This window comes from Mustelus asterias, chromosome 6 (assembly GCF_964213995.1).
Source record: "Mustelus asterias chromosome 6, sMusAst1.hap1.1, whole genome shotgun sequence".
In the NCBI taxonomy this organism is placed as follows: domain Eukaryota; kingdom Metazoa; phylum Chordata; class Chondrichthyes; order Carcharhiniformes; family Triakidae; genus Mustelus; species Mustelus asterias.
The window spans coordinates 20,346,164-20,357,533 of NC_135806.1; the positions used below are offsets into that span (position 1 = coordinate 20,346,164).

Genomic DNA, 11,370 nt, shown 5'->3' on the forward strand with positions numbered 1-11,370 from the left:
CTCTGTTACTTCCAGAGACTTATTTAAGGACTAACACAAGATGGCCTATCACAACCTAACCAGATCCTGCCTTCACCCAACATCCACAAACACAACTCCAGTGGGAGACAAGGGAGAGGGACCATGAGTTGGAATTTTGGCCATTTTACACATTGCGAATCTGGATGTACAAAATCCAGCTGTCATGTGACATTTGGCGGAGATTGGCTTATTGAGCACAGATTTGGAATTGAACTTGAGATCCTTCTGATCTAAATGGGTAAACTTTTCATTGTCTTAATGAGCTTAACCAAGTGAGGGAATTTGATCATTTTCTTTCAGATGCTGATGGTCTTGTATATTTCAAGCACTTCCTGTTCTGCTTTTGATATCCCATATTCACGGTTGATATTTTTGACCTATGAAACTGAAGATATGTATGTGCCTTGCTTTGACTGGGACACAGTGACATTCATTCAGTAAGCCACAGTGGGGCGTTTAGATGTTACTTTATTCACCATTTCAAAATGGGTTTTGTTGCTTCGGCTACTAAAACTGGAATGATACAGAGAAGATTAGCATGGCCCTGTACAAGGATGACGCACAAATTCATTCTAAACCACAGATGCATGCTTTGCATCTTGGAAATTTTTTGGAGATGTTATTGTCACTTTGATCAGAGAACATTACAAGAAAGAACAGTTCATAGTAACGCCACTGGAGCCAACTCCAGAATCTGTACTTGAACACAGTCTCCAGTCAATATGTATATTTGCTTTTAATTTCTATTCTTTACATGGAGGAGCTGCAGGGGCCCAGGCTCTGTTTGGCATTATCAGTATGATTCATGAATTGCCAAGTCGGAGCACTTGTGGGATAGATTTTCCCCCGTTGAAATGTAAATCGGTGAAAAGCCAAGGTCAAATCCCAGCTAAAAGCCCCTCATTTTATATCCTCTGACGTACTGGGAATTTACTCACTGCACACATATCGCCTGATCTATCGTGTTGAACGTCTGTATTAGAGTTGCAATTTACCCCAAGCAACCTCACCATTTTCAAATGTTTGACCTTGGGAAAATATGTAATCTGTCTGTAACCTTGTTTTAATCTGGACATGGGTAAACTGACCATTTCAACAGTTTATGAAACTCAGTGTGGCACAGTGACTCTCATTCCATCATATAATGGAAGGATCCATTTCAGATTGAGGTTGGATTATGCCACTCTATGTCCAGTTCCAGTATCTAGCTAATAATTCAGCAATGATGCTGAAAAACTTACACAGTGAAATCCTATTATAGTGATCATTAGTTGTGATCAGTCACTTGCAACAATCAAATTCTTCTTTCTCAAACCACAATCCATCCATATTAGTGCAATCATTTATAGCGGTCTGCATAGCTGAGTTGGACAGATCATTTTAGTGGCAGCTTCCCATTGCTGAATGACAATTGGCTCAGTTGCAGCATTATTAATTAGCACAGTATGAACAATGGCTTTACTGATGGACTGGTAAATACTCACAACTGGGTTTGACTAGTTAACCATTAATAGTCTCGGGGATATCTCAATGACTACACTGCTGAGCTTTGTAAGGATTTCACATCGACAGCTGGTACAAAGTTGTACCATTCTGGTCCAGATCACAACATGTGCAAAGGTCGATGCAAGTTAAAAGCACAGTGCTCGGGAAGCAATGGAAGATAAATGGCTGCTAGTGGACTTGGCAATTGCTGGTAGCTCCGTGCTAATAGCTCCACTGCAGTGAGCAGCATCATGCCAGAACAATTTGCCATGCCCTTTATGTGTGTGTTGAAGAGAACCACAAACCTAATGTAAATGCTTCAACTAATGCGAAAGTGCACTCAGGCATGATATGAGCATCAGTGATGGCCTGATTTTCAAATTATTATTGTGAGGACTGTGTCAATTTTGAGCTGTATTTTGCTTTTCTGTTTCCACTGTAGCATATCTTCATCTTTTCTCCGTGTTGAGGTGTACTTGCGCTCTATGACTTTTGTCTATGAGGTATAGCAGAATAGTGATTATATTGCTGGACATGGAAACCAGAGGCTGCAAAGGATGAATGGTCCAGTGAAAGGAGTTCAAAACCTTTCATAGCAGCTGAGGAATCCAAATTCAGTTAAATAAGTAAATTTGGAATAAAAATCTTGTGTCAGTAATGGTGGCCATGACATAATTCGAACCTATCTGACTCACGAGTGTCACTTGGGGAAGGAAATCAGCTATCCTAACTCAGTCTGTTTCCCAGACCAATAGCAATGACTCTAAGTTGGCCTCTGTAATGACCTATCAAAGCTGCTATGAAAAACTATAAGAATAGAACCCCAGTCAACACTGGCCATAGGAGACAGAGGGTAGCGGTCAAAGGGTCTTTTTCTGGCTGGAGGTCTGTGACCAGTGGTGTTCCGCAGGGCTCTGTACTGGGACCTCTGCTATTTGTGATTATATATAAATGACTTGGAAGAAGGTGTAACTGGTGTTATCAGCAAGTTTGCGGATGACACAAAGATGGCTGGACTTGCGGATAGTGATGAGCATTGTCTGGCAATACAGCAGGATATAGATAGGCTGGAAAATTGGGCGGAGAGATGGCAGATGGAATTTAATCCAGATAAATGCGAAGTGATGCATTTTGGAAGAAATAATGCAGGGAGGAGTTATACAATAAATGGCAGAGCCTCAAGAGTATAGAAACACAGAGGGACCTAGGTGTGCTAGTCCACAAATCCTTGAAGGTGGCAACACAGGTGGAGAAGGTGGTGATGAAGGCATATGGTATGCTTGCCTTTATAGGACGGGGTATAGAGTATAAAAGCTGGCGTCTGATGATGCAGCTGTATAGAACGCTGGTTAGGCCACATTTGGAGTACTGCATCCAGTTCTGGTCGCCGCACTACCAGAAGGACGTGGAGGCGTTATAGAGAGTGCAGAGAAGGTTTACCAGGATGTTGCCTGGTATGGAGGGTCTTAGCTATGAGGAGAGATTGGGTAAACTGGGGTTGTTCTCCTTGGAAAGACGGAGAATGAGGGGAGATCTAATAGCGGTGTACAAGATTATGAAGGGGATAGATAGGGTGAACGGTGGGAAGCTTTTTCCCAGATCAGAAGTGACGATCACGAGGGGTCACGGGCTCAAGGTGAGAGGGGCGAAGTATAACTCAGATATTAGAGGGATGTTTTTTACACAGAGGGTGGTGGGGGCCTGGAATGCGCTGCCAAGTAGGGTGGTGGTGGCAGACACGCTAACATTGTTTAAGACTTACCTCGATAGTCTCATGAGCAGCCTGGGAATGGAGGGATACAAACGATTGGTCTAGTTGGACCAAGGAGTGGAACAGGCTTGGAGGGCCGAAGGGCCTGTTTCCTGTGCCGTACTGTTCTTTGATCCAAAGTACAAATTTTGACATCATACAAGCTAAATCGATCCTGCAAATTCCTCCTCACTAATATCTGGGGACTTGTATCTAAATGGAGCAGTCTCACAGACTCAAACTACAGCATGACAGTCACACTGTCAGCCTTTCAGCCAATGCCCCAGACACCTCAATCATCATTCTTGGGGCAGGACATATCACCAGAGGTGGTGATGCAGCGGTATACAGAAGAGAGTGGCTTTGGAAATCCTTAACATTGGTGGACACCATGAAGTGCCATGACATCAGGCCAAACATTGGTATGGGAAATGATTGATTACCACCTACCTCCCTTTCTCAACTGATTGATTAATATCACTCCACGTTGAACACTACTTGGAAACAAGAAGCAATGAAGGCAGGAAGGGCACAGAATGTATTGTATGTAGGACTTCAATATTTACCAGTAAGAATGGCTTGTACTACTACTACTGATTGGCCAAGTCCTGCAGTGCGTTATTGTAAGACTGGGCCTTCAGCAGATGGCAAGAGAACTAGGATGAGGGGAAAATCTACTTGTTCGTTCTCACCATTCTGCCTGTTACAGATTGGTTCATGTCATGGTGGTATTTGTAGGAGGGACAACTGCACAGTGCTTGTGGAGATGAAGCCCATACTTCACATGACAGTCAACCTCCATCATGCTGTGTGGCACTAGCACTGTGCTAAATGGAATAGATTCACACAGATCTAGCAGCTGAAAACTTGAAGTAACACATCATAGACAGAGTTAAGTCATCCCACAACTAATGGATCAGATCAAAACTCTCCATTGCTGCCACATCCAGTCTTGAATAGTGTTGGATAATTAGACAAACTACAGGAGGGGGAGACTCCAAGAGAACTCCATTCTCAATGACAACAGAGCCCAGCATGTGACTGCAAAAAACAAGGCTGAAATATCTGCAACCAACTTTAATCGGAAGTGCCAAATGATCCAGCCTCTTCCTGAGATGACCAACATCACAGAAACCACACTTCAGCAATTCACTCCATGTGATATCAAGAAATGTTTCAGTGAACGGCACAGAGGAAAAAGCTGTGCATCCTGACACTGCAGACAGAATCAGGCATTGGGGTGGAAATGTAACTGCGTCCACGGTGTAAGGTGATTGGTGTAGTATGGTGGGTCTTACTGAGAATTTGTAGCCTTAGCTGGTTCAACAGTAGTATTTATTAGCTGCAATAAACTCTATAGATAGGTACAGTTAGGGTCCAAGCAAAGAGCTGTTTCCATGCTTGCTTCTACACATGGCTCTGTCCAACGCTATACTGACCCCAAGGTGCAGGCCATGTGTTCTTTTCCATCACTGTGTGGGATGATACTGTACTCAGTCTCACGTTAATTCTTTAGATGCCAGACCCTTATACTACACGTTCTCCCCCCCCCCCCCCCCAAGACTTTATCCACTGGAGGTGGTAGGCTTGGTAAGATGCTTTCAGAGAGTTGGCAAAGACTTGATGGGCCGAATGGCCTCCTTCTGCAGTATAGGAATTCTGATTTTTAAATATTAATTGATATTAGTCATTAATAAGGGGGCACATTTGTAAATGACAGAAGATGGAGATCAAATACAATTAGATTTCCATCCATAAATGTATGCACTGAAATAAAGGATCACTTTGCAAGTTTGAGTGACGATAGGTGCCTTCAAAAACAGAAAAAAAGCTGCAAACAGGCAGTAAACCCAGCAGCTTCTCAACAACAGCACTCAGCATTTCTGGTTCTTTACTTTTGCATAGAACCCCCTCCCCCATGTCTTCAATTTTTGTTGAGCTATCTTCCAGTTCTGTCAAAGTCTCTACCTTTGAGATATTAACTCGCCCTGTCCAATGTTCTCGTCTAAACTAATGGCACACGGATTAACTGTTATCTGTCTCAGTGTGGGATCCAACTGCACATAAACTGGCGAATGCCCTCTGCTGAAAATGCAGTGACTTTGTATATAAAAAAATAACCCATTTGGTTATACAAAATGCTTTCGGATGTCTTGAGGAAATGATTGGTGCAATTCCTTTCTATTTTTTTTCTTTCGAGGCACCAATAGTTGTGACTCATGTTTCAAAAAAGAGAACTTTCACGGAGGATTTGTGGACAATTTGAATTCTAAAATTGGATTAAGAACATTCACAATTCCGTAAAAGGCAATCTATCCAATTAACTCATTCATCCAAAGAAATCCACAGTCCAAATTCAAAAGATTTACCAGTTTACCTTGCAGTCGACCATCTCTGACATACGTAAGCACATCAAGGACAGCTTTGTGTAAATAATTCCTGCTCTTTAAAGAGTCAATCTCCCTCTTCCACATAACTCAATTAGTCAATTTTGACCAGTTACCTGAGAAAAAAGAGGCTCATTCGGACTCATGCTCCAGGAACACAAGATCCATCAGGTGCCATTTTCCAACTTGAATATCTATCCTTGTTACACCTTTTGCATGACTGCCAGAGATTTTGCCAGTCCCTTCCACTATTTCCATAATATGTTTAAATTTATTCGTTTTTGATTTGATTTGATTTATTATTGTCACATGTATTAGTATACAGTGAAAAGTATTGTTTCTTGCGCATTATACAGACAAAGCATACAATACATAGGGAAGAAAAGGAGAGAGTGCAGAATGTAGTATTACAGTCATAGCTAGGGTGTAGAGAAAGATCAACTTAATGCAAGGTAGGTCCATTCAAAATTCTGATGGCAGCAGGGAAGAAGCTGTTCTTGAGTCGGTTGGTATGTGTCCTCAGACTTTTGTATCATTTTCCCGATGGAAGAAGGTAGAAGAGAGTATGCCCGGGGTGCGTGGGGTCCTCAATTATGCTGGCTGCTTTTCTGAGACAGCGGGAAATGTAGACAGTGCAATGGGTGGGAGGCTGCTTTGATTAATGAGCTGGGCTTTGTTCATGACCCTTTGTAGTTTCTTGTAGTCTTGGATAGAGCAGGAGTGTCACAAATAGGCTTACATTAACAATGCAATGAAGTTACTGTAAAATTCCCCGAGTCGCCACTCTCCGGCACCTGTTCGGGTGTACTGAGAGAGAATGCAGCATGACCAATGCACCTAACTGGCACATCTTTCGGACTGTGGGATGAAACGCCTGGAGGAAACCCACGCAGACACGGGAAAAAAGGGCAAACTCTGCACAGACAATGATCCAAGCCGGGAATCGAACCTGGGTCCCCGACGCGGTGAGGCAGCACTACTACCCACTGTGCCACCCTTCACTTCACTGAAACATTTCACTTTTCAATTGTAAGTGCATGTTGAAATATCAGTACAGCTATTCTATTAATTCTTCTCATTATAGCATAATTTCCATTTCATCTCCCAATATACTTTGGTAGAAAGTGTGGGATCAGCTTTCTTTGAAGCACGCGGGGGCAGGGCATGCACAAAAAGAGACGACAATTTTCTTTTGCTATAAATATTTAATTATCTGTATCAGGAAGTTGATTCCTGTTTGGCAGTTCACGCTTTCTTTCTGCTTCCAGTCTACTTTCAGGTGGGAGTTGTATTTGTATAATGTTTACTGGAATGAACTCTCACAGTGCTCCAAACTAATAATTGTTGAAGCTTCTGGTGTGGAGCCGCAGCAGATGGGAGCGCATCATGGAAATAGGACTTTGACATTATCAGGCCAATTCTGCAACCTTATTCTGCTGTCCAACATGACAACTGACCCGCTGCAGAAGAACTAGGAAGATAAATATTTTTAAATCACCTTGTTTGGAGATTGACAGTGGAATGTGAAGGCGGGGGATGGACAAGGTTTGAAACAGCCAAATATTATTCAGGCATTTCGAAGTATAGGTGCAACATGCCTCGAGGTACTTCAGCTGCTGATTTAAAATCCTGTTTAAGACAAATGAGGATTTTTTTTTCTCTCTCAGAGGGTCATGAGCCTCTTCCTCAAAAGACAGAGCTAGATTGATTCTTAAGTAACATGGGGCAAAAAGTTATAGAATCCCTACAGTGCAGAAGGAGGCCATTCAGCCCATTGAGTCTGCACCAACTCTCTGACAGAGTATCCTACCCAGGCCTTCTGACCTGTCCCATCCCTGTAACCCCACACATTTATCTAACCTACACACTCACATCTTGAGACACTAAGTGGCAATTTAGCATGGTCAATCCACCTAGCTTGTACACCTTTGGACTGCAGGAGGAAACTGGAGCACCTGGAGGAAACACACACAGACACGGGGAGAACGTGCAGACTCCACATAGTTACCCAAGGCTGGAATTAAACACTGATCCCTGGAGCTGTAACGCAGCAGTGCTAACCACTGTGCCACTGTGCTGCCCCAGGTTGTTGGGGGTAGGCAGTAACATGAGGTTGAAGTTACAATTAGATGGTCATAATCTTAGTTCAGACTCGAGGGACCAGGTGGTCTACTCCTGCTCCTAATTAGTATGTAAAATCTTGGCTTTAAACCCACATAGAATTTACACAATTATTGAACTTCAGGTTTTTTGAAGATGCATCCCTCTTAAACTGAGCCCTGGCAGATAGCTACATCACAAATGCCTGAGAAAGACTTTTCCCCTAAAGTTTGCTTTACTACTCTCCTGAATGCACCACATCTTTCCTACGATTGCAAAGTTGTGCCAGACCCTCATCCTTCACCGAACTAATCAGCCTCCATACATGAACCTGGATGCAAACATTGGCAGAGGAGATGATCAAGTTCATGCAGCATGAAATGATTAAGGGATGCATTTGAGAAACCATCGACAAAGGGCATTTGTCGCAACAGTGAAAGCAACAACCTGCAAACCTGCTGGCTCGGGGAACATTAAATTCTTCCCCTGATTTATTTTGTGACAAATATTAGGTGGTGGGGGGTGGGATTCGTGCAGCCCGCTGCTCTGCTTTTGCAGGGCTCGGAGACTCAAGCGGGGGTCATTTAGTGGGCTTCCCGCTGGGCGCCACAACCTCCACGAATCTCCGGATGGCAGATTACTGGCACCATCAGCTCAGCACCAAAAATCAATGTGGAGCTGTATAATTTATGCAGATGCACATTTAATTGTCATCAGCAGGCCCAGGACTGAAATCTCTGGGCAAGCTAGAGTGTCCTCCCCCGCCAGTAATATTCCACTCCAGTGGGATTCACTGTAGCTCCCCGCTTGGAGAGAGCTGGTGGCCCGACACCGCTGGAATGAAGGGGGGGCCATGGAGGCCCCCCAGGAGGTCGGGGTGTGGGCATTGCCAGCATGGCAGTGCCAGCCTGGCTCCCTTACACAGGCCCAAGGGGCAAAGTGGACATGCCCAAAGGGCATCTTGGAGGCAATTGGTGGGGGAGGTCCCTATGCCACTCTGCACTCAGGATCAGTGACAGAGAGAGGGAGGCCACAATTAGGGCTGGCCCGTGGGTGTGGTGGGGCTGGCCTGCTGGGGGTGTCGGGACTGGGCTGGGAGTGTCGGGGGAAAGATTGGGAATGTTGGTGGGAGGGGTGGTCGAGGAGATTGGGACTTCTGGGGGGGTTGGGGAGAGATTGAGGTGGGCCTGGACACATCCAGGGAGTCAGCAATTGTGGGCTGGGGGGAGGGGGGTCACAGGCTGACAAGCAATTGGGAGGATGGCAGTGCGGGGCCAGTGCGCATGCGCCGATCTTGGCGGTGACAGATCGGCGCATGCCCTATGGCCCACTCAGCACTATGTTGCCGGCCTCTCTAGTGGGGATAGGCCCCCACTCCCTTATTTTTCACGTGAATCATGCTTGGGCACTCTGCAGTGTACAGAGTCTTTCCTTTGAAAATCCCACTGAAAACACCAACAGGATTTACTCCAGTTTTTCTCAAATTCAACACATTATTTTGGGAGAATCCCAAGTTTATAAGATTGTTATATTTTAGACCTGTCTCTTTAATTTAAAGAGTAAAATGGAGAATGAAGGGGATAATATGACCTGTTCTGAGTTCTGCTGACAACAAGCCCATGCGGCTTGGTTGTTACAGATTAAAGTGGGCTGGGGAGGAGGGGGAGAGCAGGTTGTATTACGAGGAAGAAGATACAGCATATTCACAACTGTAAAAATTGAGTAAAGCGACTATGCTGATAGAGGATAGACTGTTAGTCTCCAAGTCTGAGGGAGTTGTTTGGAATGCAGTTATGGTTTCTTCTGCCTATTTCTTTCCAAAATAGAATAGAGTTGAAGATTGCGGAGGATAGCTGATTAGAATTTCTACCTGCACACAAGGCCCATATGATTCACATTACCATGAAAATGAGGGGAACTCATTGTAGGATCAGGCTACAGGTTTTCCTAAAAATATCACTGAACCACACAGACAAGGTCAGTCTACATGAATACAACAGAAAAAGAGACAAAATGTCTCATGTTCACTGTGCAAAATCTGGCTAGATCTCACATTTGTATTGAAGAGACTAAATTTGTGAGGATTTAAATGAAGCTGAATGATTTTCCAACTTTGGGAATACAGTGTCCAGGGTAACCCACACTCCGAGAGTCAATTCAGGGACTCAAAGATATCCGGCTGGAAAAGGAAAAAGAGGCTAAGAATAAATTTGGACTGGTTCCGGGAAGACGAAGCATCTATTCAAGAGACAAGGTAAATTATAACCATAGAGAGGGATTTTTAGTCATTGGTGAAATATTTTCTGCAGTTCAGAGTATAGGTTGCCGACTGAAATAGTGTTTAGTCAATATTATTTTTATTTTGTGTGTGACAGTATAAGTCTTAAAACTTGTAATCTTGTCATGTTATACTTTCAACCATTCACGAGAAGCTTGAGTTGCATTTTAAAAGTTATTGGTCTCCATGGGGATTGCAGCACTTTGTGTTTCCCAATCATTATACAAAAAATAAATTATAGATTGGGAATGATACTTTCCAAAAATTTGTAGTGGCGCACTAAGTATATATCATTTATGTGTATATAAATATATATTCTCCAAATCATTACCTAGATTATCATGTTGATGTTGACAACTGAGCAAGCATAATGCTTCAGTGGCGACAGCTGCAGCCATCAGCATCATCACTAGCATCCAGGAATGCAAACGTGCACTCGATCAGAAGTGATAGTTATAGTTAGAGGTATAACTAAACCTGGTACTTGTAGGTGATCAATCATAAGTAACAATTGCAGTATTTAAAAAAATGCATCTGGATAAAATATACATCAAGAGTTCAAAGATCCAAAGCCAATAAGTAGGAAATGATTATTATTTTCCCATAAACTGTTATGCTCGATTGTTAAATGTTGCGTGTAAATGTCTCTGCATACAAATATTTGACAGTAATCTACCCCTTTCATTTTAACTTTTCTGCAGACAACTTAAACCTAAGAATGTTATCCATTCTCAAAAAATCTTTTTTCTTCAATTCAGTTTTGTCTAATTTCTGCATATTCATTGAAAAATACATGTTTGGGTGTAATTGTTTTGAATGCAGGATACGTAAATCTTGTTCAGCACAGGAACCAGAGTAAGTTCCAGTGAACGTTGAAAATGCACAATGGTAACAAGAAAAAACTATTTTGCTTATCAAGTCCACTCCTGCTGTGATCTGTGCATGAGTGTCTTGATTGTAGACTCTCATTCCCCACCTAAGATCTGGATAATGACTGTCTAATTTCCATGGATAATTAAACCGACTGTTTAGCCGTTAAAAGAGGAAAATGGGTTAGATGGGACACTTCTTCAGAACCGTGCATCTCAGGTACCTTTTGTTTAATTTCAGATTTCCAGAATTCCTGCTTTCTGTATTTATAGGTTCCCGTGCAATGTCCTACATATTATGTGTGTTGATCACAGGGTTTATACAGCATTTTATGGGGGTCTATTTATGCAACTGATGCTTGCATACAGGCTGTCATTTTCAGTTTTTTCACCAACTCTGTGAATTACATTGATCACCAAACAGTATCTTTCAGTATCATCCAAATCTCCTTTAGTTCTATAAATATGCACACACTTAAA

The 11,370-nt window shown here is 42.9% G+C and overlaps 1 pseudogene; it reads left to right on the forward strand.

Moving 5' to 3' along the window:
* Nucleotides 1-515: 515 nt before the first annotated feature.
* On the forward strand, nt 516-610 carry LOC144495401 (U6 spliceosomal RNA; annotated as a pseudogene).
* The last annotated feature ends 10,760 nt before the right edge of the window (nt 611-11,370 follow it).